Source organism: Sus scrofa, chromosome 1 (assembly GCF_000003025.6).
Source record: "Sus scrofa isolate TJ Tabasco breed Duroc chromosome 1, Sscrofa11.1, whole genome shotgun sequence".
Lineage (NCBI taxonomy): Eukaryota > Metazoa > Chordata > Mammalia > Artiodactyla > Suidae > Sus > Sus scrofa.
In genome coordinates, this window is record NC_010443.5 from 22336254 (window position 1) to 22359433 (window position 23180).

The 23180-nt window shown below is 39.3% G+C and overlaps 1 protein-coding gene across 14 annotated transcripts in view; it reads left to right on the plus strand.

Moving 5' to 3' along the window:
• HIVEP2 (human immunodeficiency virus type I enhancer binding protein 2) overlaps positions 1–23180 on the plus strand; it is a 196265-nt gene that overhangs the window by 95573 nt on the left and 77512 nt on the right. For all 14 annotated transcript variants that reach the window (XM_021072405.1, XM_021072421.1, XM_021072400.1 and 11 more), the window contains one exon: positions 15883–15996. The gene's annotated coding sequence lies outside the window, so the exon portion shown is untranslated. The remainder of the gene's footprint in view (positions 1–15882; positions 15997–23180) is intronic.

The following is a 23180-nucleotide window of genomic DNA, read 5'->3' on the forward strand; positions in this document are numbered from 1 at the left end:
CATCCTCTGTAAGGGAGTCAATAATGGTACCTGCCTCGTAAAAGATTTAATGAGAAAATACACATAAATCACTTGGCACATTGCTGGAACATGTGGACTAGTAAATGTTGACTGTTTATGTCATTCTATGTGATGATTGTTTCAAATTCCATTGCTATTTCTAGATCTTTCATTTTCTTCATGTTTTCAGTAGTAAACCCAAAGTTTTAAGCTTCCTTTTTATGGGAGTCAGAGTAGTCTAAACAGAGTCTAGGCTGCCAAATCTATCTTCTACATCTTATAAAGAAATAAGATAATGCTGGGTGCATGTGTGTGTGTGCCTTCCTATGAAAGAGCCACAATCTTAAGTCTTGCCAGACCTAAGGCAGGTGGAGCTCACTCTTGGCTGGGAGCCAAATCCTATTACCAGGTCTTATTTATTTTAGTCCCGATAAAGATGCTTTTCCTCTGGGTGATTTTTTTTTTTTCTTCTCTCATCTCTTATTTAAAACATAAAGACCAAGGGAATTGGAAAGCTATAAACTTATCAAAGAAGAAAAAAGTGCTTCTATTTCTTTTATGTTTCCCAGAAACTGACTTTATACGTCATTTTCAAAGTTCTAAAGAAACTTTTTTCCTGAATTTTTCATCACATGAATAAAACTGGGTTTTCAGTTATAATCATGCAACACAAACCACAGGAGAACGTTTTTACCTTGGTATAATTTCTTATTTACTCTTTTCAGTTTTTCTTTGTTGTGTAGGAACTTTCAGGGTGAAAATCACTGAAGGGCATGACCTCAGACAGAGCAAGATGAGTTAGTCATGAGGTGCTAAGAGTGAGAGGTCAGTGGTCCCTTTAGGTGCCCTCTTCAGAATTTCTCCAGGTGTACTCACCAGTAACTTGTAATTGCCAGGTTTAGGAATTCCTTCCTCTTTGTCATGAGCCATTTCTCGCATCTTGCACAATTTAAATTTGGTTTTGATATTTCCTGGTGGAAGTTTTTATTATTGCATGGAGTTAAGCTGTTTTAAAATAGAATAAGGGATGTAAGTCCATGATCTGTAAAATTTTTTTCAGCTTGAAAATCCTATGATCAAAATTTACCTTTGCCTTTTAGTACCTTTAAGATTTTTCTGGTTTTGTTTGATTTCTCATTGATTCCTTTGGCTCCTCCCCAAATCAATAAATCAATAGTAGTAGTTAGTTAATTGCTGAGAATTTGAGATTTTAGCACAGTCAAGTTTAAATTACGTCTCTCCACTGTGGCTAAAATTTAATCCAGTAAAATCTTGTTAGAACAGTTTTCTTTCTTTCTTTTTTTTTTTTTTAGGGCTATATAGCTTTTGAAAGGTTTCTTAGCTTGGAAAATTAAACATGCTCAAATATCTTCTGTTTTGGAAGTAAACAAATAAGCAAACTGAAACCAATAATCCTAATGGCTTTTTTAGTTCCTACATTTCCTATCTCATCACAGTTTTGACCACCTGCTTTAGAAAGGAATCTCAGTAACTTCTTAATTTTGAAGTTCAATGAAATCTTTGTAGGTCTTTGATTTATTTGACCTTTTTTCTTTTTTTTTTTTTTTTTTTTTTTTTTTTGGCTACCCAATGGCATGCAAAATCTCCCGAGCCAGGGATTGAACCTGCAGCACTGTAGAGACCAAGGCCACTGCAGTGACCACACCAGATACTTAACTCAAGGCACCACAAGGGAACTCCAAGTGGAAGGTTTCCCCCCACACCCCATCAGCCACACCTGTGGCATGAGGAGGTCCCCAGGCTAGGGATCACATCCGAGCCACAGCAGTGACAAAGCTGGATCCTTAACCGCTTGGCCACCAGGGAACTTATTTGACCTATTTTTGATCTATATTTGATACTGCTTATCATTTAATTTTTTTCTCCACTTGGCTCAGTGATGCTGTAACCTGGTACCCCACCTCTATTCTCACATTTCTCACACGCCCCAGTCTTTGTTGCTTTCTCCAATATGTAGCCCTTAGGCCTCTTTCTGTCTGTAGCTTCCCAAGACAAGGTCCAAGACAAGGACCGTCATTTCAGGTATCACCCTAAATGCTGATGGCTCTAATGGTCTTCCAAACTGGGTTTTCAGTTCACACATTCCTGTGGGTTTTTTATGTCCAGTGATGTGCTTGGACAGTTCCACCTGACTGTTACTAAGGCACCTCAAACCTAGTTCATTCTAAAACTGAATATACTGTTTCCTCTCAAACTTGGCTTTCTCCTTGTCTACCTGACAAGCCTCTGCTGATCACTCCAAGTCCACGTTAAGTGTCTCCACTCTCAGCTGCTCCTTGATCCCCTCTCCTGTGGGCCCAGTTGTAACCTGTACTACAGCATCTTTCATCCTACCTGCCATCGAGGTATTCGCTGAGGTCAGAAGAGGTCAGAAGGTCATTTGTGTACCTTCTGATGCAACACAGTGCGTGGTGTGTGATAGGTACTTAGTAAGTGATTGTTGAAAATGTTAACAGGTGACAGAAACAGCAGATTATACATATGGAAATAGGAAACAAAGTTTTTATTTCCCCAGGCAAAAAACGTTGTAAGTGGTTAGATATTAAAAGGATATTTTTTAGAGTTTTATTGGAAATGAAACCACCAGCTTTATTGATTAGATGTAGCTTCTAGGACTTCAGAAGCGAAGAAGAGAAGCCTATGTTTCCTTCTGAGACTCATGGTTGACCTGAGTTTTTGCACTTGGTTTGAAGGGAGACTCACTCATGGAGTCCTGGTGGCATGTGCTGTTTTTTTGAGTGGCTTTTCTGGCTGTTTCAAAAAAGCATATGACTGGACAGAGCAGAGCTCAGCTATCTGCTGGAAGAACATTTGGGTGTAACTGTTTCCTAGATGCACTTCCTCTCCCCTTCCTCTCGCTTCCCAAATGGATACAGGATGATATGGAGGCTTCTGTTTACTTAGGCAGAAAGTTGTGAATGAAAAAATCATGATTTAGGAGTTCCCGTCGTGGCTCAGTGGTTAACAAATCTGACTAGGAACCATGAGGTTGCGAGTTCGATCCTTGGCCTTGCTCAGTGGGTTAAGGATCTGGCGTTGCTGTGAGCTGTGGTGTAGGTCTCAGACGCAGCTCGGATCTGGTGTTGCTGTGGCTGTGGCATAGGCCTGCGGCTGCAGCTCCGATTAGACCCCTAGCCTGGGAACCTCCATATGCCACGTGAGCGGCCCTAGAAAAGGCAAAAAGACAAAAAAAAAAAAAAAAAACAAAAACCCAACAGAAAAATCATGATTTAATGTGCAAAGTGATAACCCCTGATCCATCCTCGCCTCCTTGCCCCCATACACACAGATAAGATTGAATATATGTGTGTGCTAGGCATACACATTTAAAATCATCTCTAGGAGTTCCTGCTGTGGCACAGTGGGTTAATGATCTGGCTTGTCTCTTTGGAGATGCAGGTTCGACCCCCAGCACTGCTGTAGGTCATAGCTTCAGCTTGGATTCAGTTCCTGGCCTGGGAACTTCCATATGCAGTGGAGGCTGCCAAAAAAGAAAAAAAAAACAAAAACCTCTAAATCTAATATTATGCATTGGTACCAGTAGCTTCATCACATTGCATGAAAGAAATATTACAAAAAGTTTTTTATTCGAATCTTTATGTTGTTAAGATCAGCTTCTAACAAAATGGAACAAGTATTAATGGATTATATATGTTAATTTAAAAAAAATAGAAGTCTTCAGAAGTTCCCTTGTGGTGGAGTGGGCTAAGGATTCCATGTTGCTGCAGCTGTGGTGCAGGCCACCATTGCAGCACAGGTTTAATCCCTGGCCTGGGGACTTCCCCATGTCACAGGTGTGGACAAAACAATACATAAATAAAAGGTCTTAGGAGTGAAGTCTTATCTCTGCCTGTCATCTTTTTAACATTAAGTTCTCTGCGCTGTGATCTGAGACCACTGCATAATTATATTATGTAACCGTGTCCCCTTGGACCTTCATCCAAACAAGAAACATGTTTCCAGAGACCATCCCAGCATTGAGCAAAAAATGTAAATACATGAATAAAAATTCCATCTGGCTTTTTAAATACGTCACATAGATTTGTAGTTTTGTTGTATTTCATAGTCTTATACTAGTTGGGTAGTCTTTTATAACGAACGATAAACAAAACATCCTGTTTTTGCAATATCCAGCACAAATCCCAGTGGAATTATTACAGAAATAGCTAAGGTCCTTCCTTTATCAGTTAGCAGTTTTTAAAAATTTCCATTATTTAATGTTTCTCTTCAAAGTCTTAGAAGTGTAACTAAAACAGAATTGATTCGTGTCCTCAGGCACCAAAGTCTTACTAAGTGTTAATGGTCCAGGGTTTTTATATTGAATTTGAAGAGAACCGAAGAAGATGTAGGGTCTGACCCACTACCACTGCAATGGTGACCCTTTTTAAATTGCAAATATTTATAAAACTCTTTCTGATCTTTTTTTTTCTCTTCTATTTCATAGTTTCATCCTTTTGAAATTTCACGGGACTACGTTGTTTGCTTATGTTGAAATAAGTTAAAATTGAATAGAAAAGATATTTTTAAAGGGTTGTAATATGGCTTTAGGACGGGTAAAAGAGCCGGCACGATGATTCAGAAGCTGAAAAGAGCTCTGCATTTTATGCAGTCAAGTAAAACTCTGTACCTTGGCCCTTCCCCACAGCGGATTAGCAAGACGTTGGGAGTTCTTCCGCCCCCAGCATGCCACCATGGGTGACACACTGGGCTGTGACAAACTGTGGCCTCAGTGGAGCATGTGCTGTTAGAAGGATAACCCTGATGTACAGGCTGGATTAGAGTTGAGTGACCTCAACTCATATTCATTTCCTCTGAAAGGAAAACTCACAAGGCCCTCTCTGTTCTAAGGAGCACTTATTAGGCAGCGCAAGTTCTCCTAGTGGTACCCTGTCACTCCCGTGGCCCACGTGTATCAGGCTTCCCTGGGATGCTTACGTCATTTCATTCACAGCCTTTATCCTGGTCCTTAGGAATCACATTTTAAGATTACAGAAGGGGATTTCTCATGGAGGCTCAGCAGTAAGGAACCTGACTAGTATCCATGAGGACTCGGATTTCATCCCTGACCTCGTTCAGTGGGTTGAGGATCTGACCTTACCGTGAGCTGTGGTGTAGGTCACAGATGTGGCTCGGATCTGGTGTTGCTGTGGCTGTGGTGTAGGCCTGAGGCTACAGCTCCGATTTGACCCCTAGCCTGGGAACTTCCATGTGCTGCGGGTGTGGCCCTAAAAAGATCACACCCCCCACAAAAAATTATATAAGGGGAGAGTGATTGATTAATTTTCCTTTTCCTTTCCTACAGATTTTTCTTTGTTACTTTTTTTTCCTCTATGTCTTTATGCAAAAAAGCTGTAAAATACAGTGAGGAGGAGAGAAGATAATTCCTGAACGAACTCCATTTCGGTGGAGCAAGTTGGGTAAACTTCCCTCCTGGGTCCAAAGAGCTGAGTCACCTCTGGGGCTGAGAGTTCCGTGTCTCACCTTAAATTCCGGTTACTCAGATTAAGACTATATGCTGTGTTCTGCCGAATAAGTACAACTGTCAGGGTATAATTAATGTTCGGTGCTTCTCTAATTAAACAGAATTGATGGGAAATATCTGGGAGGATATTAGCAATGGAACCATGATGTTTGCATTTAAATGATCTTAATTACCCCTTAGACTTAATTTCCTATTAAGATGGACGGGAGAATGTCACATCTCACTTAGCCCTATTGTTTTAGACAGTGGCTGCGAGCTGAAAAGGGCCAGAGTGCATTAACTTGCATTGTGGTGTCTGTGTCTGCAGACAGAAGGTTTGGGAATGTATATTCTTTTCTTTTTCTTTGTCTCTTTTTTTTTTTTCTTTTTTTTCTTCAAGGGAGACTAAATCACAGCCCTGACAGGAGAGGGTAAAATCTCTGAGCAGACCTCCCCAGTGCAAGGAATTCACAGACTCTACCCTGTCCCAGTTTGCTGTTATCCTAAGGCAACACACTCCCCTGCCGCTCTGTGCGTCTTTGGCTGCTCGCCAGCCTCCCAGGGCCTCCGGCTTTGATGTGAGGAGCAGGCTGTCCTGGGGCCAGGGCTGTTGTTGCTGCCCCGGCCTGGGCTTCACTCACCCAAGAGGCCAGGAGGGATGTCCTGCCTCATGGTATACATTTCCACAGCCCGAGTCATCATCAGGGCTTTCTAACCCTCCCGAGGCCGGGAGAGCTGCCTTTGTGTTGCCACAAGTGGCTGCCCCCAGCTGCTCAGCTCAGCTCAGCTCAGCTCTGCTGGCTTTGGGTGCCTTTCCTGGGAGGGGTGGGGGTAGGGCCTCTCCCCCTCGGGGGAGACATCAGCTCTGCCAGGTTGGCTGTCAGCCTGAAGGGCCTCCTTGGCAAGGGCTCAGGGGAACCGACCTGACGAGTTGAACAGCTTCCTCTGGGGACTTTGCCTCGACCTTCATTTGATCTAGGCCTGGCAGCCTGGTTAGTGAGGACATCAATTCTGGCTCGGGAAATCTTTCTACACTGAACCCATTTCCACCATGGTTCCGGGCTGGCACTTAGAAGTCTGTGCTGTTGTAAATTTAACTCTTAAAACTTCTAGTAGTATCTCTGAGTAATTCTAAAAGTGGGTGGACACATAAACACAGAGGATTGGAAGGGGAGCCACCAGGGAAGAAAAAGTCAGGGTGTGTTTTATTACTAACCAAAAGGGTCAGATCCAGAACAAAAGTGGGGCTGAGAGGGGTTGATGAGAGAGAAAGAGAGAGAGAAAGAGGGAAGGAGAGAAAGAGAGAGGGAGAATATTTCTCATTGGTAAGAGTATTTCTCATTCTTCCAAAGGACAATTTGATTCAAGTCGAAATTGCCTCAGAAAACCAAAAGCAGACCCATATCTTGTTCTAGTTTAGATGACACAGTACCTTGCACTGGATCTACATAGGATTAGTAATAGCATCTCCCACGGGGGAGGAGGGGGGTGTGCTTGCTTGTATTCTAGTAAAACCCGTTCCCCAAATATACCTCTTCACTAGCCATTATTTATGTATTTGTATGAAGTTTTATAATGTTCCAAGTTTTTTTGTTTGTTTTCATGAAATAAATTCTCTCCCAAATGAGAACGTATTACATTTTTGACGGCCAAGTTAGGAAAAGACTATGAGCTCTTATTTGCAGTAGATAGAGAGTGCAGCCTCCTCAGACCCATGACCTAGTTAGGGGGACACCCGAAGGGGTTCAGAATAGAAATGGGAAGAGATGCATAGACAATAAACGTCAGGGTCTTATGAGCACACGCCCGTTTGCCTTCTCTTTTGTACTTTGCAGCCACTCATGGGTAACAATTAAGTTAGCAGTCTCACATTAATTTATTTTTCTGGTCATTAATGAGTGTATGCCTGGGTGGATTAGGTTAGGGGCGTAGGTACTCCCCGCTGCATCCTGAATACCAGGGCCTTACTTAGCACAGCTATCGTGACGAAGGTATCTTATATTCACGTTTAGCGACTTCGACGTTGAAGAGTTTGGCCACAGTCCATTACCTAAATCCCATCTTCCAGCAAGCTCAGGGAAGTTTAGTAGGACAGAAACACAGAAGGGACAGTAGCTGTGGTTCAACCTTAACCGTGGCATCGATGTGAAGTGTAATATTTGCAAGGAGCCCACACATCATTTCTTACTGTTTACGATAAGGGGATAAGGTTGGTAGTGCCAATGATGGAACTGGAACTCAGTGAGATTGTTGACCTGACCTGGAATGCTAAACTGTGCTGTTTCTCTTTCAGATGCTCCCTTCCCTCCTGCAGCTGATAGGTTCCCCCATCTCCTTATAATTTTCTGTAGTAAAAAAAAAGTTTAGATTTCAAATTTTCATATTTCTGTTGACTCTTACAATCTTTTGTTCTTTTCTGTAGAATCCATTGGGCAATGTATCTGACATATTGTGGATTGATTGGAAAAACTCTCTAAGGAGATTAAAAAAAAAAAAACCTAGGTATAATTCATTAATAATTTCATTCTGTTTCTGGGTGTGTTTTCTTCCCATTACCAGTCATTGTGGGAGGAAAGGGAAGAACTGGAACTTAGGGTGTTGTGTGGGTATGTGCCATCCAAAAGTCTCTTCTAGGAGGAGAATGTATTTGTTTTTATAATAAAAGTAGAATTCGAACACTCTAACAGAAAATTATTAATTCTATTGTGGTGAAAAGTTATATCCTAATGCTGTGTCATTAATCATTAAAGACATAAGTTAAACAAAGGCACACGTTGCATAAATATAGATACCAAAATGGTAACTTCATGCTGTCAGGCTTAAGCTTACTAAATGTCATTAATAACACGATGTCGCCAATGGAGAAAAATTTGATTAAGAGTAAAGCAAGACTGGAGTTGCCCTTGTAGCTCACTGGATTAAGACCCCGACTAGTATCCATGACGATGCGGGTTCAATCCCTGACCTCTGTCACTGGGTTAAGGATCTGGCGTTGCTGCAAGCTGTGGCTTAGGTCAAAGATGTGACTTGGATCTCATGCTGCTGTGGCTCTGACATAGGCCTGCAGCTTCATCTCTGATTCCACCCCTAGCCAGGGAACTTCCAAGTGTCACAGGTGCAGCTGTAAAAAGTGGAAAAAAAAGATTAAAGCAAGGCTGTCCATTGCTTTAGTGTCCTGGAACAGCAAGATAATTCGCAAACCTCCTGCAAATTTTAAACAAGGTCAGAAGTTCCCTTTGCCGGGTTAAAAATGAATTCTGGTTAAAATTTCTGATGATGATTATCTACAAACCACAAAGCTGGTGACTGTAGTTTTATCTTATTGGAGTCCTAGGCACTGGCTCCCTTCTAGAATTGCCTTTTCTGGTCCCCTGCACTTTCTCTGTCCACCTTCCCCCAACCTGGGGCCTGACCAAGTCCAACCTGCTCTTTGAAGCCCCTCACCACTTCTGGCCGTGAGTGAACTCTGCCTGTTTTCAGTTCCTGTTGTTCTTAGAATCATTACCACACATGTTAGCATTTAGCACTTAAATTTTAAAAAGTCCTTTTTTATGGCTTAGCTCAGGCCCAATCGTATGTACGTTATTATCTCTTCTGACAAGTAGCCCAGTGTTAAGTACCTTTCACATATTCTCGGTTGATGATTATTTCCGTTGTCTGGCAGTCAGTAAGCCATTGTTACAGACTAGAGCCTTGCTTCTCAAAGTGTGGATCTCAGGCAAGCACATTAGCATTACCTGTGAACTTTAATAAGGCGAGCCCCACCCAGACCTACAGACTCAAAATGGACATTTTAACCGGCTCCCCCGGGGGCTCAGGCAGGTTAAAGTTTTGGTGGCCCTGTTGAGGAAGGTCCTTCTCCCTGGGAGTGGCAGAGACCCTGTGAACCTTCAACTAACTTTCCCTTTCGGCCACCAGTGCTGTTTTTAGGTATCAGGTTGTAGCAGAATGGAAACCGGGCACTCTTACTGTAACAAGGAGGTTGTAAATGTGGTCTTTACATTTCAAAGTGGCAGGAAGGCTCCTTTTAAGTATTTTATTTGTGTTCTGATTCAAGGACAATTAATTGCTAGATCCAGATCATCAAAATCCCTTTAAATGGCTTCTTTTAAAATTTTCAAACTAAGGAGCAGAAAGTATGATTTCCTTTTCCTTAGGTTTTTTTTTTTTTTTTTTTTTTTTTTTTTTTTTTTTTGTACTTGAAGTGCTTACACCCACTCAGCTTGCTATTTTGAACTCTGGGAAAGAAAATTTGTGGGCATCTTGCAGTCTTTCAGGAAACAAGGCTCAGATTAAATATTTGCCACATTTTCTACGTGTTTCCTTCTTCAGGAAAGTGGAGAAGCACATCATTCATGCTTTTGCTCAAGTTGACACCACGTGTGACTTTCTCAGCGCGGATGGAAAACATTTCTACCTTCACACAGATATTCCTGGCTTTTCTCCCTCCCATTCCTTCTCTTTTTCTTTCTCTTCTCTTTCACATAGGGTCTACCATTCTCTGCGTACCACATAGATTTCATAACAGAGAAGATGTTTTTTAGAGTACCTAGGTTTGCTAAATGAAGGCAGGTAGTACGTGGATTTGATGAGCATGTACAGCAATATGGAGACTCTTCTCAGGCACGTTCACATTTAAAATATCTTATTTCATTTTAAGTCGTTCCCATTTCCATGTTGGTTTTTCTCTCTCTTGGAATTCAAACCTATTTCACAGATAAAAGACATAAGGGATGTCAGTCAAGATGGACGGGAAAGAAGCGGGTATTAGGTAACCTCAGCCATTCAGCTACATTTCAAACGAACTCAGGCCTTTGTCTTGTAAACATACTAAGAAAATAAAGTGGTTGTTGAGGCTGTTATTTTGTGGTGGTTGTGTTGTTTATAGACAGCTTAATTTCATTTTTGTTGAGGCAATTAAGATGTTTTAGATAGGACTTAAAATAATTGTCTTCTATTTAATCATTGTTTTTGCCTACATGTACAGGATATTTTTCAGGGGACCTTGTGAAGAATTAACACAATTTAGTAGCTGGACTTGAGAATGACATGTTTTTAAGCAAGTGAAATCGAGATGAGGAGACTTGTGAAATGCAAATGTTTATTGGGTATAAAAGTTAAAATGCAGGAGTTCCTTTGGTGACACAATGGTTAACGAATCCGACTAGGAACCATGAGGTCGCAGGTTCGATCCTTGGCCTTGCTCAGCGGGTTAAGGATCCGGCGTTGCCGTGAGCTGTGGTCTAGTTTGCAGACATGGCTCGGATCCCACATTGCTGTGGCTCTGGCGTAGGCCGGCAGCTACAGTTCTGATTGGACCCCTGGCTTGGGAACCTCCATATGCCACGGGAGCGGTTCTGGAAAAGACAAAAAGTCAAAAAAAAAAAACAAAACAAAACTTAAAATGCAATAAATGTAGAAGTGCATTATAATGTACTATGGTTTTTTATTTTTTTACATGGGAAAACAAAGTATTGAAAAGATGCTTAATATGTCAACACAATTCTATTCACACTCCTAATGAGAATTGTTTGGGTATGGCTGAATATGGAGAGTAGAAAATACACTGAATCAAGAACATAATCTTGGGTGAGAATTTCTCAAGTATACATGTGCACACAAGAAAATATCAAGGAATATTTGAAAAAAAGAAAAGAAAATAGATTTACAAGGAGATCCTGCTGAATAGCATTGAGAACTTTGTCTAGATACTCATGTTGCAACAGAACAAAGGGTGGGTGAAAAAATGTAATTGTAATGTATACATGTAAGGATAACCTGACCCCCTTGCTGTACAGTGGGAAAATAAAAAAAAATATAAAAATAAAAAAATAAAAAAAAAAAAGAAAAGAAAAGAAGGCGTAGAATCTCGGCCTACTTGGATTTAAACATACCATAAATTGGTAACAGTAATTCAAGCTGTCGAACACAGCCAGATGCAAAAGTTCATGGGATAATGCACGTGAAAACTATGGAACACAATGGCAATCACACAACATTAATTAGGTCTGAACAAACATTCCATTTCAAATATGTAAATCAATGAGGAAACCTTAATAATATGATACACACTTAAAATATAGCAAGCTTAGTAAATAGGATGGTGGGAGACTGGAATGTTACAAAAATCTTTGAATATGTACCTCACACTGTGGATCCAAATACACACAAGACATATAAACTTGTTAACATCTGAAAATAAACTTGCAGAACAATTTGTAGAAAATTTAATATGTACATCATATTAAGAGACCATTTAAATTCATAAGAAAAATTAGGACCTAAGTATAGTCAAATTATATGACTACAATAATATAAAAGTTTTATAGAAAAGATGAAAAATAATTTATTATCTTAAAATAAGAGACTGATTCAGAGTTCCTATCATGGCACAGCAGAAACAAATCCGCCTAGGAACTATGAGGTTGTGGGTTCGATCCATGGCCTCACTCAGTGGGTTAAGGATCTGGTGTTGCTGTGAGCTGTGGTGTAGGCCGGCAGCTGTAGCTCTGATGAGACCCCTAGCCTGGGAACTTCCATATACCGCAGGTTTGGCCCTAAAAAATAAAATAAAATAAAAGAGGAGACTAATTGTAATCACCTTTAAAATAAAAAAATCATCCCTGATATACCATTTTATGTTAAATAAACCACCAAACAATTTTAATCACATACAGTGGTAAGGAAGTTTGGTGAAAGTAGAATGCTCATATGTTGCTAGGGCTTTATAGGTAATTTCAATCTGTTGATATCATTATGGCTATCAATATGAGGTCCATAAAAATATTCATACCTTTGATTTAGTGATCATATTTCTGTTAATGTTTTAAGGAAAAAATTGTGTTTCCAGTGTTAAAAATAAATGAGAACATCTGAAATACTCGCACATATAGGAATGATTAAGGAAATGACCAAGTAAGCATGCTAACTCTATGGAATATTATATGGTTGGGAAAAATGCACACTTTGTGAATTACATGGAAATATAGAATGTGTTTCTAAAATGTTAAATGAGCTAAATAGAATACATAATTATATGTATGTTATGAGAGCATCTATGTGAAAATATGCTTACAAAGGGGCAAATAAATATCAGATTAGAATTTCTTTAAATGAAAATAATTGTGTCTGGGTGGTGAGATTAAGGATGTTTCTCTGGATAAAAATGTCTTAAATGTTGTTACGTATTTATAAGGAAAAATAAAATTTATAATGAAGTAAGGCAGCTGTACTAACTCTGGCCCTTGGGGCACTGCTTTCTAAATGTTACTTTGGGGCTCTGCCAAAATATACCAAGACATCTTGAGTATATAACAGTCTCAAGATATTTTCAGTCACTTATTCTCCTTGGCCAGGTTTTTACTAAGTTTGCAAAGAAGTGAGTTGACTGTAACTATACTGAAGTGGGTGGGGTGGTACCTGTGGTATTTGTGGGTCTGTTTTCACTCACTCCGCACCCATTTCCTTCTCTTCCTAAACTGAGAAGCATCTTTAATGTCCTTGGTGCTCAGTAAACTCCTGCTCAATATTATTGAACTTCTGCCTAAGGATGGCAAAGAAGCTTGGTGAGGTACAGGGGAAAATGGTGGAAGAGCAGTCAGGAAACCGTCTTTCTGGCTATGTGACCTTGGGTAAGTGACTGTGACCTTCTGGGCCTCAGTCTCATCCTTGGTAAAAAGAGGGTGCTCCATGACCACTGGGTGTTAGTCCAGGGCTGTAAAGACATTATGACTCACAAGCTTACTTCAGGCTGCCCCCTTCAAGGGAGCAGTTTTCCATGCACCCGAAAGAGCGTCTTTGCTGTGTTCCTGGTTGCAGCAGGAACAGCCAAGGGTTCCCAAGGGGGTGTCCTGGTCAGTACAGGAAGCATGGTTCCTGCCTATTACATGAGGGAGCATGGTTCCTGCCTATTACATGGGGGAAACCATTCAGCCAGAGAAAGTCACTCTAATCCAGCCTTGTAGGTACATTGATTTATTACACAAAAATAACTGAAATAGACCAGTTGGTGACAAGCATGATCAAATATTAGCTAATGATAAATCACTCCATTGTTTAGACCATGTACCTAACTGAAATGCAAAGTTCAGGGGTATTTAGATTTTCTGATAGAGCCAAAATGCCACTGACTGAGGTGGCTTTTCCAGTCTTGTTTTGTTCTTCTTTTTTCCTAGTGTGGTAAGGCAGGCAATAAAAACAAGTTGAAGGCAAGGAGGTGTAGACTCAACTGCTTTCATAACATTATATAATTATTTTAGTTACTACTGTGTGGTATTGAATTATAGAGAACCAGCTATCCTATCTTGGATATTATTCATTTCTAAGGAAATGCACATTTCCCAGGAATGTTGTATTGTGGTTTGTATGAGGCTTACTTGTTATACAGGCAGCATATCTATATCTTCTGTGCCAATTCAGGGCAGTCATTTAACTGAATCATCCATACAGGTGACTAATACATTTTGTACTTACTGCTTTTGAAGTTTGGTAACAGGTGCTCATGCTGGCTGGAAAATTCCTAAATAGTTTGAAATCACTGACCACTCAGATAACCTAATAAGATTGAAGTTAGAGCATACTTGCTGTATTGTAGGTGGAAGCCCTAAATAAGATGTTGACTTAATGGCTAGCCATGAAATGATATAAGAAATGAGGCAAGAACTATATAATTTATGAACACAGTATTTTATCTAAAAAATATACAAAGAAAGAGAGGTGGTAGATCTAGAGTCTTGTGTAGGTCAGCTTCACAGTATACAAAGAAATATCAGTGAGAACAGGGTTCTTAAGAATCTTCAAGTCATTCTGCATCGTGGTGGGAGATGCCCTAGCTTTTTCGTGGAAAGTGAGTAACAAACAGTATGCTAGCACAAAACCATCAGGTAAGAATCCGGAGATGATAGGAAGCTAGCTATCAAACATGATTTGAAAGCACCTTTGTAACTCTTTCCCCAAAGGCCTGGAAAAGTACAGAAAAAAATTTTTTTTTCACAGCTCTGGAGATTCAGTGTGAAAAGTATGTGCTGTACCATTTTGCATCTCATTGTGTAGAAGCTCTATTTGTTGGTCCAGTGTAATTAAAATCACCAAACCATTTGACATTTTTCTTGTGTTTATGGCAAGAACCCTAGAATGATAAGTAAGGCTATTTATCACTGTTAATGAAGTCTTTTGAGACCATATCCAAATGAGTTTCCTAGATAACTATATCTTGACTAGTGGTAAGACTAGAATCTAGACCTTGGTTGTCTTGAACGTGAAAACATATTTCCCATGGCTATCATGGATTTCTGCTTAGTATGTATAATCATTGCTATTTATTGTCTCCTTTGGTAGAGATTTTTTTTTGTTTGTTTGAGCATCTGCCTTCAAATAGTGCATAGCGAATCTATGTCAACCTTCCTTTTTTGCAACTGAGATAACTATCAGGTTTTCCAATACATAGAGTGGAACTGGAGAAGTGACACTAGGCAGCCGATGCCAAATCACAGAATAAAAAATCATATATTTATGGCCTTGTAAAAAGTTTTTGAACTTTCCCTGGAATATGGTTGTGTATGATGTTCTGGGACATTAAAATATGCTTAATTTATCCTAGGGTGACCTGATTCACAAGTGGCTGGAAGCTGTCCAGGTTTCTTTCTCACTCTTCTGCTCAGCCCACCAGAATCCCATTTATTTTAGGGATTATTACTATTATTTCTCATCCGTTGAGATTTAGCTTTGCCTCCTCTCAAACTTTTTTTGGAGCTGAGATAGTTTAATAGATGAACATTTCAATCATCTTACCAGTAGATGTACCTTACTTATGAACTGTAATTAAATTATTGATGTATCTTTAGTAAACACTTTCTGTGAGAGACAAGGTGTAACATTCAAAGAATGATTTGGAAATTCACACTAGTGAATTCTCTCCAAATGATCTAGCTGGGTATTAGTTTATATTCCTCAGCGGAGATTGCATGTGAGTAGGGGCTTCACAGCTTTAAAGAATTGCAAACTACACATTTTCATTGCATCAGTAAATTAATAAGAATCCACAAATAGAATTCCAAAGTAGTCACTTGCATCTTTTCCTCATCTCCACTTTTACATATCCTAACTGACATTATATAGTCGTCAATCAGCCCTGAAAATAAATCCTTCTGTTCTCACACTTTGTTATGGTATTTTATTGCTTTTTCTCTGCTTGAACATTCTTTTTTATCCCAAATGGGAAAATTTAATCTAGTTGCTGGATGATTTTGTTGTTTTATAGTTTTAAGTAGTACTGTAACTTAGGAGAAGATATAATGATGAGCTTGGTTAGATTTCTGTGTTATTAATGTATGGATCATATAATGTTGCTCTGGTTTAAAAGCTATCCTTTGTTGTGTTTCTTTTTTTTCTTTCCTCATTAGGTGGAGTCTTTGAATTTTTTTAAAAGACGATGGTAATCAGATCTACTTGAAAAATTAAGCGAATCGATTTGTTTGGAACATTCTTTTACCAATTCTTTAACATTTAGCCACTGGGTAAGTTGAATCACATACTTTCTATATGGTTTAATTTCAAAAATATTGGAACCATCTCTCAAGCAAAATATTAAGTAAGCTTCATGTGAAATTTTGACAGTAATTATTCAAGGCTCTCAAAACCTGTGAAAGAAGTCAGGGATGCTGTCTAACTGAAAATGTTGATAAGTCTTGACCACATTGGTGAAACTATCCTGATTAGAAAAATGAGAAGATCATGTGTCATTTATAGTTTGAAACCAGATCCTCTCATTGACTGTTTTAATGATTATTTGCTTGTTGTAATGTTGAGGTAATGTGAGAATATCAGAGTTTACTTTTAATGAGATATTATGTGTAATTGTGCTGTATACTATCAGATTCAAGTCTAAAGTATAAGAAACATTTTGAGTAAATTAGTCACTCTCTTTCTTTTAAACCATTCTCATTTTGCAGAAGGAATAGAAATCTCAAGGACTTGTTTGGTCCAACTTTCTCGTTGCACTGTGTTGCTTCAGAATGCTCTTGAGATAGAGAATTCTTAACCAGGAAGAGTTTAGGCTTTTAGCACATTCTTGGTGTTGCCAAGACAGAATTTAGTGAGGAAGAGACTTTGGCTATTGTTAAAATGTCACTATAGCAAAGCCTGCTCTGTCAAGTGGATTTTTGATATCAAAAAACCTAAATGACACTGATTTTAGGATTTGGCGATTTTTGTTGTAATCCAGGCAAACTCGTGCTTTAATTAACTCTTTACATAGTAACAGAAAAATTGGGGAAAAAAAATTATGTTCCTAGTCCAGATCACAAGATTTGAGTTTCTGAAATTCTAAATTTTATTCGTGAGTCTAAATTGTGCAGCTTGTTACTTAATTTTCCTCTGGATAAACTGCAGCTATTTAAAAATCTGACGAATGATGGTAAATAAGAGAGGAAAATGTGTAATTATTCAGGGAACAGACTTCAAAAGCAAACTAACATTTGTGTCTGCTTTACCTGTGGGCATCTTAAGATGTGATAGGACCAGGGGGGTTCCTCAGGGATACTGTGGCAAATGGTTTATGCAGTGCTGACAACTGCCTAAGCTTTGTCTAAAATAGTCTTCCTTGATGCTAATCCCTGGGGACTTGATTTGTTAGTGGAGCTTCTGAGCATGCATTGAGGGCAGAAATATCAAGTGTGGAAATCCCGGGAATCTTTTCACTTGGCCTGTATGGTTCATGACCCGACATTCATTTGTGACCAGTAATTTCCATTGTCATGGGCACATGGTGTCATTCGGAGGAGTTTGGGATAATTAAAGGGAGATAAGGCAGTGAGGTGAAAAACCCATCAGGAAGAGAAATATTCAGAAAATTTCTAAAGCAAAGCCTTAATATCTTCAAAAGCTGTAATAGATGTTAGGAGATGAAAATTAATACTCTGAAGTACTCACTTAAATGCCTTTGTCTGCCGCACTTAATTGTCCGTCTACTCCCAAGGATTGGCTTTTACAGTTGTTCCCAAAGTACCCTACAGTGTCACAGTTAAAGTTCAATTGGTGGGACTTAAGTTATGTTTAGGGCACTGTTCTCTAAGTGCTCTCTGTGAATGGACATGGCCTGGACATTGAGTGCAGCTGGCCTCCTTGCTTATCTCACTGTGAGTTCTGGGCACCTTTGGTTAAGTCAGCTCTTTGGATTCACAGTCTTTTAAAATAATCATTTTTTGAGTCAAATGAGAATTCTGTTTAATTCATAAGGTTACGTGAGGATGAAACTGGTACTGGGTAGAGACTCAGAAACTAGTAGTGATTATGACAGTGGTGATTCGTGGTGTTAGTAGCACAATCATGGTTTAAATGTCACAATAATTGTATTTTATTAATCACATGACTGATGCTTTAGCCTGTCATTGTGGACATAACCCATAGAGATGAATGCATTTTCTCCATTAAACCAAATACTTATTTTGGTAAAGAAACACTTCGTATGAAATTGGTAAGCTTTTTTTTTTGTGCTATTTATGCCATAATCCGCAACCTCACTGTCACTTTATCCGTGAGCTTGGTCTTTTCCATTGGCTCAAGCAAGGATTTTTTTTCAAATAATAAATTTTAAAAAGTTGTCCCATTTCCCCCATTCCAGATTGGTAATAAAAGAAAACAAGATAAAAGAGGAAAGTTTGCAAGGTAAAATCGTAGAAGATATAAAAGGAAAACCTTCATCATTAGAATGATCTTGCTTTTACAGTACTTTTTGTAAAAGATGATAAATACTAATTACTTTATAATAACATGGTTTTTTCATGTGCTGTCATTTTTCTTCAAGTAGCCAATGCTTTTGACTGGTCGTGACCTTATTCATCTAAGGTAATATGAACCAGATTATAGACTTTTAACCACGTGCACAGATTTATACACTGTCTTTGTATTAGATGTGATTATTTAAGAATTATGTAAGTGAAAAGTCTTCTTTAAGGGAAGGTAAGAAGGAAGGAAAATTTAGTTGTATCATTTATTTTTTATTTTGCAATATTTATTAACATTCACGGGACATATTCTGTGGAGTAAGATCCTTTGCTATAGCTGCTTAATCTTTTAAAAGTAAGAATTAAGAATCCCATGTTCATTTAAAGAAATCAGGTTTCAGCGAGTAATTAATTTGCTGGGAATTACATAGTTATGATAGTAATTTTTACAGTCAGAAGTTATTGAAATCTTACTTTAAATTAGAAAGTCCAAAACATAGAATTCTGTTTCCTGTAGAAATTGCTATATTTTGTGATTTCCTCAGACTCACTGTTCATCTATCCATCTGTTCCTTTATGTGTTTTTCTGTCATACTTACACCAGTACGGGACATAAAATGGAAAATTTTTGATCCATTTTATTTGAACACTTTTCAGCAGGTCTTATAAAGATTTGATGAGGTTGCAAATAAGATTTGCTCTCTGTTCTCTGTGGTTTGATATAATTTATTCTGCTATTACATCTAATTCAGAGCAAACCTTATGGGCTTCAATGTGTTGTGGCTTTCGGAATGTTTCCTTTTATGGAGAGCCATTTTTATAGGTTTTCAGATGCATACAGTTCTTCTGTTGGGTCCTTTGTGTTTTTAGGTAACTGAAGAGGGTGTCAGTATTTCTGATTATTACTAAGCCCGTGTGAAACCTATGAACTAGCAAGCTCTTACTTATAAGGACTGTGGTTTGATGCCACCACAGTAGCCTCTGTGAGCGGAGCCCATCACTGGCAGCTTCTTCTGCTACATGGTTTCACTTTTCCAAAATGATTTTCTTAACCTCTGCTATAAGCTTGACTCTTCCTGCTGTGTTTCTCAAGCATTTCACTGTCCCTTGATTCATTCGTACAGTGAATGTCATACCCATTCATTTATTCATCATTGTCAGCAAGTATTAATTAAACCAGTAATAAGAGCAAAGCACATTTTGTTCCTTGAGTATTCTGTAGCCATCTGAACAACTGACTGAGGGTTGTCTTTATATCATTTCATAGTGCTCCCTTCTGCCTGTCCTTCTTCCTGTCTCCTTCCTTTAGCTTGCAGAGGAGGATGGCTGTGTGTGCCAGAACCTCTCATCTTTTACTGGCCACACTGGACCTGTGCTTAGTCACCATACGCCTTGTTTCTAGGATGACCTGAATTGCCGTTTGTGCAATGCTTTAGAGTTTACCAAAGGCTTCCATGTTCCATGATCTCACTTAAGGCAAGAACTGTTGTGTTGATATTACTCACATTTTATTTTGTGTATGAGGAAACGGAGGCCCTGGGGGTTGCAGTTGAGTGATTCGCTCAAAGTCACAGCACTAATGAGTCATAGACGCGGATTCAACCCCTGGTTCTCCCAACTTCAGACAGCATGTCATCTGATGCCAGACTGGCAGTGTTCAACTATCAGAGCTTTGTTGATATGATCTGTATGCTCTGTGTAGTATGAAACATCTAAGGAAGTAGAAGCCATCTTGGAGTTGGGGGGAAGAAGCAGATCTCATGGTTTTAGGGAATCTTAGAGGCAGTGTACCTTCCTTTCCTTGATGATACTGTTAAATTCACCCAATCACTCCCCTGCTTGAGAATTTCATAGACTCCAGGTAACATCCTTACAGACTAAGAATGGCTTTTGGAATTCGGATTCTCTCTGAGGTTATAATTTTCACTGTGAATTACTAAATTGGATATTGGACAGCATCACCCACTTTAGAGATCTTCATGTGTTGTCTTTACTTCTCTCTGAATCCCCTCAACACTTTATATATCTCTCCTGTCACTTTTTGTGTGTATTTTTCTGCTTGTGCTTTCTAGTAAAGTGACCTATGTGGGGCTTTTCTCTCACCTGCCACACTGTAAGCTGATTGAGTGCAAAGACTACATCTTTATTTCATTGGTATCCCTCAAAAATGGTGGTTGAAAGAAATAGTAGCTATTCCACAAATATATGTTGAATTTAATAAAAATATTTGATGATCAGTTTTCTTCTAAAATTCCTTTGGGGAACTGCAAATTGATACCTGGGCACAGATTTGATTTTAATCGTATTAGGGAGATGAATCAGCAAGTCCAATACTTGTTAAATATCCAGAGCAGAGCCAGAAACAAATTTATACGCTTTTTAAGTGATATTTTGAATGCAATATTAATCTTGAAGTAAAACAACAACTCTTCCCCCAAACAAAACAAAGCAAAACTCCCTACATTCCTCTGTAAGAATATTTTATTGTCCTTGTCTTGACCCCGGGAACAAAAATAATTGACCTCCGAGAAGCTTTAAGGATATAAAATAAAATGTGGCCTGTAACTCTAGAGACTTCCTAGGGAAACAGGTGTAGATGGGACATGGATGAGGGGCTCAGTGGTCTCTGGCCTTAGGACTAAGGATGTACCTTTAATTTAGTGCTGGGAAGCCCCTGAAAATTTTCAAGCAGGAGAGTGATGTCATCAGAGCTGCACTTTAGGAAGATGAATCGGGCCGGGCTGTGCTGGATGGCGTGGGGGTAGAGGTGAGGGTGGGATGAGTGGGTGCAAGAGTCCCTGAAAGCACAGAAGCCACTTAGGAGGCTCTTAACGTTAATTCACACAAGAGCTGTCACCTCATGTTATGCCCTCTCCCTCTCCTCCCACACTTCCATCACAGATGAAAGCACTATTAAGAAAACTTTAGCGAACACTTGAATCCCAGGCTCAAGGAATTCTTAGATGTTTTTTTGTTGAAATATAGTTGATTTACAATATTGTGGTAGTTTCAGGGGTACAGCATAGTGATTCAGTATTTTTACAGATTATACTCCATTGATAATGGCCATCCTTCCCTGTGACACAACTGACTTCACTTCCTCCAGTTGCTTCCTTAGTTCTTCGCTTCTCCAGCTTTGCATCATGATGCCTTTGTGACTACTTTCAGCCCAAAGTGTTTTCCTTAAGACTCCCCTGATGCTTCCAAAAGTGACTCCTTCTGATAATTGTCCCAGATTCTGTGTAGCCAATACCTGAGGGCACAGTGCCTTAGACCTGTCCTATGGAAATTTGCCACTTGGACCCAAAGTCCCTCTGATCTGGCTTTGTGCAGGAGATCAGGCAGGTGCTAAGGCCAGTGGAGGGCTGCCTGATCAGGATATAGGTGTGTGTGTGTTTGTGTAGTGTGCACTTCTCGGGGTGGGGAGCAGGAAGAAGCTGTTAGTGATGACACCAGGCTTTGAGCCTGCGAGTTTGAATATAGGACTTTTAATAGAGAAAAAGGAAGTAGAGAAGCTGCCTTGGGTCGCAGGAAGATGAATTTGATTGTATACCAATTGAATTTTAGATAAAAATAGATAAAAAGCTTATACTTTATACTATTCAACCTTTTTTTCCCCCACCGGAGTTTATAGTTGGAAACAGGAATTCACTGGAAGACTTGAGTCTTCTTCCTCTTTTTGCTGTTCTTTCAGCTACTTAAATATTTCCCAAGAGCTTAGGGTGGTTTTAGCTTTTCTCAACCTTGTCCCTGCCAAAATCCCCCACAGGTTTACCTCCTCAGGAACATGTGTACTTGTCAGAATACTTGCAGCAGCCAGAAGTGTGCCTCTCAGCCTCCCAAAATAAAAACATACAGGAAAAATAGCTATCTTTTCCTTTTGACAAGCATGGGCATTGTCATTTCACGACTTGCTGAAATAGCACAGCAAAGGAACACTTTCTCGCATGCTGGAAAATCAAGGGAATTCTCAAACACAAGGCCTTCTTTCTCCTCCTGTGATGCATCAGATGGAGACAGTCTAGTTCAAGAAAGCAGGGGCATTTTTACTTGAGTACTGAAATTGAAAAAGAGTATTAGCCATTCGAATGGAAAGTTATCCTCTCAATCGGTGGTATATCTAACAATACCATCTTTAGGCTCTTAAATTTGATGGGAGCAGTGAGTGGCTGGTTCCAGTGTAATCCACTCCCATCCCCATCCACTGAGGAATTTTTGAAGTTCAGCAGAGATACTCTTGATTAAATCAGTTTAAAAGCATATAATGATCCTGTAATTATCATTTGTCATTACCTTGTGTACTAATGATTAAAGCAAACATTTAATAACTAAAGGGCAGTAAATATATTTTAGATCTTGAGCCATAAAAAGATTTCCATTAACAGAATGTTTTGTGCACAAATAAATTATTCATTGACTGTAGCAGAGCTTGATTCTGTCATCAGCCTTAAGTGGAAATTTTGAGAACACCAATCATGACAGACGCCAACACTCAGTTGGCTTGAGCCCCCATCCTTCTTACATGGAACCTGAGCTTTTTTGGCTATTTGTAAAAGCTTTAATTCGGTTAAATTCAATGAATATTTATGGCATTTCTTCTCTATGCAGTTTAGTGTTCTGGTGGTTGGAGGACTACAAGGATGAGTATGTCTGCATATTAGTCTTTAAGTTGCTTATAAACCTAAAAGAGAGGCAAGATTGGTACATACCTGACTTGGCTGTAAGAAAGCTTAAGTAGCGCCCTCAGAAATGTATAAATAGAATCTGTTGCAAATTCAGAGGAGAAAAATTGCATGTATTTTCTTGTGGGAATGTGTGTGGGGGGTGAGGGTCGGAAATCAGGAAGTGTTTCCTGAGAAAGGCTTTAAAGATGGGCAAGGTTTTGACAGATGGAGAGAATTACAGCTGCATAGCCAAAGAGATGGATGGATAATGTAAGCAACCTGGTGTGCTGGGGACACAGCACTGGTTAGTGA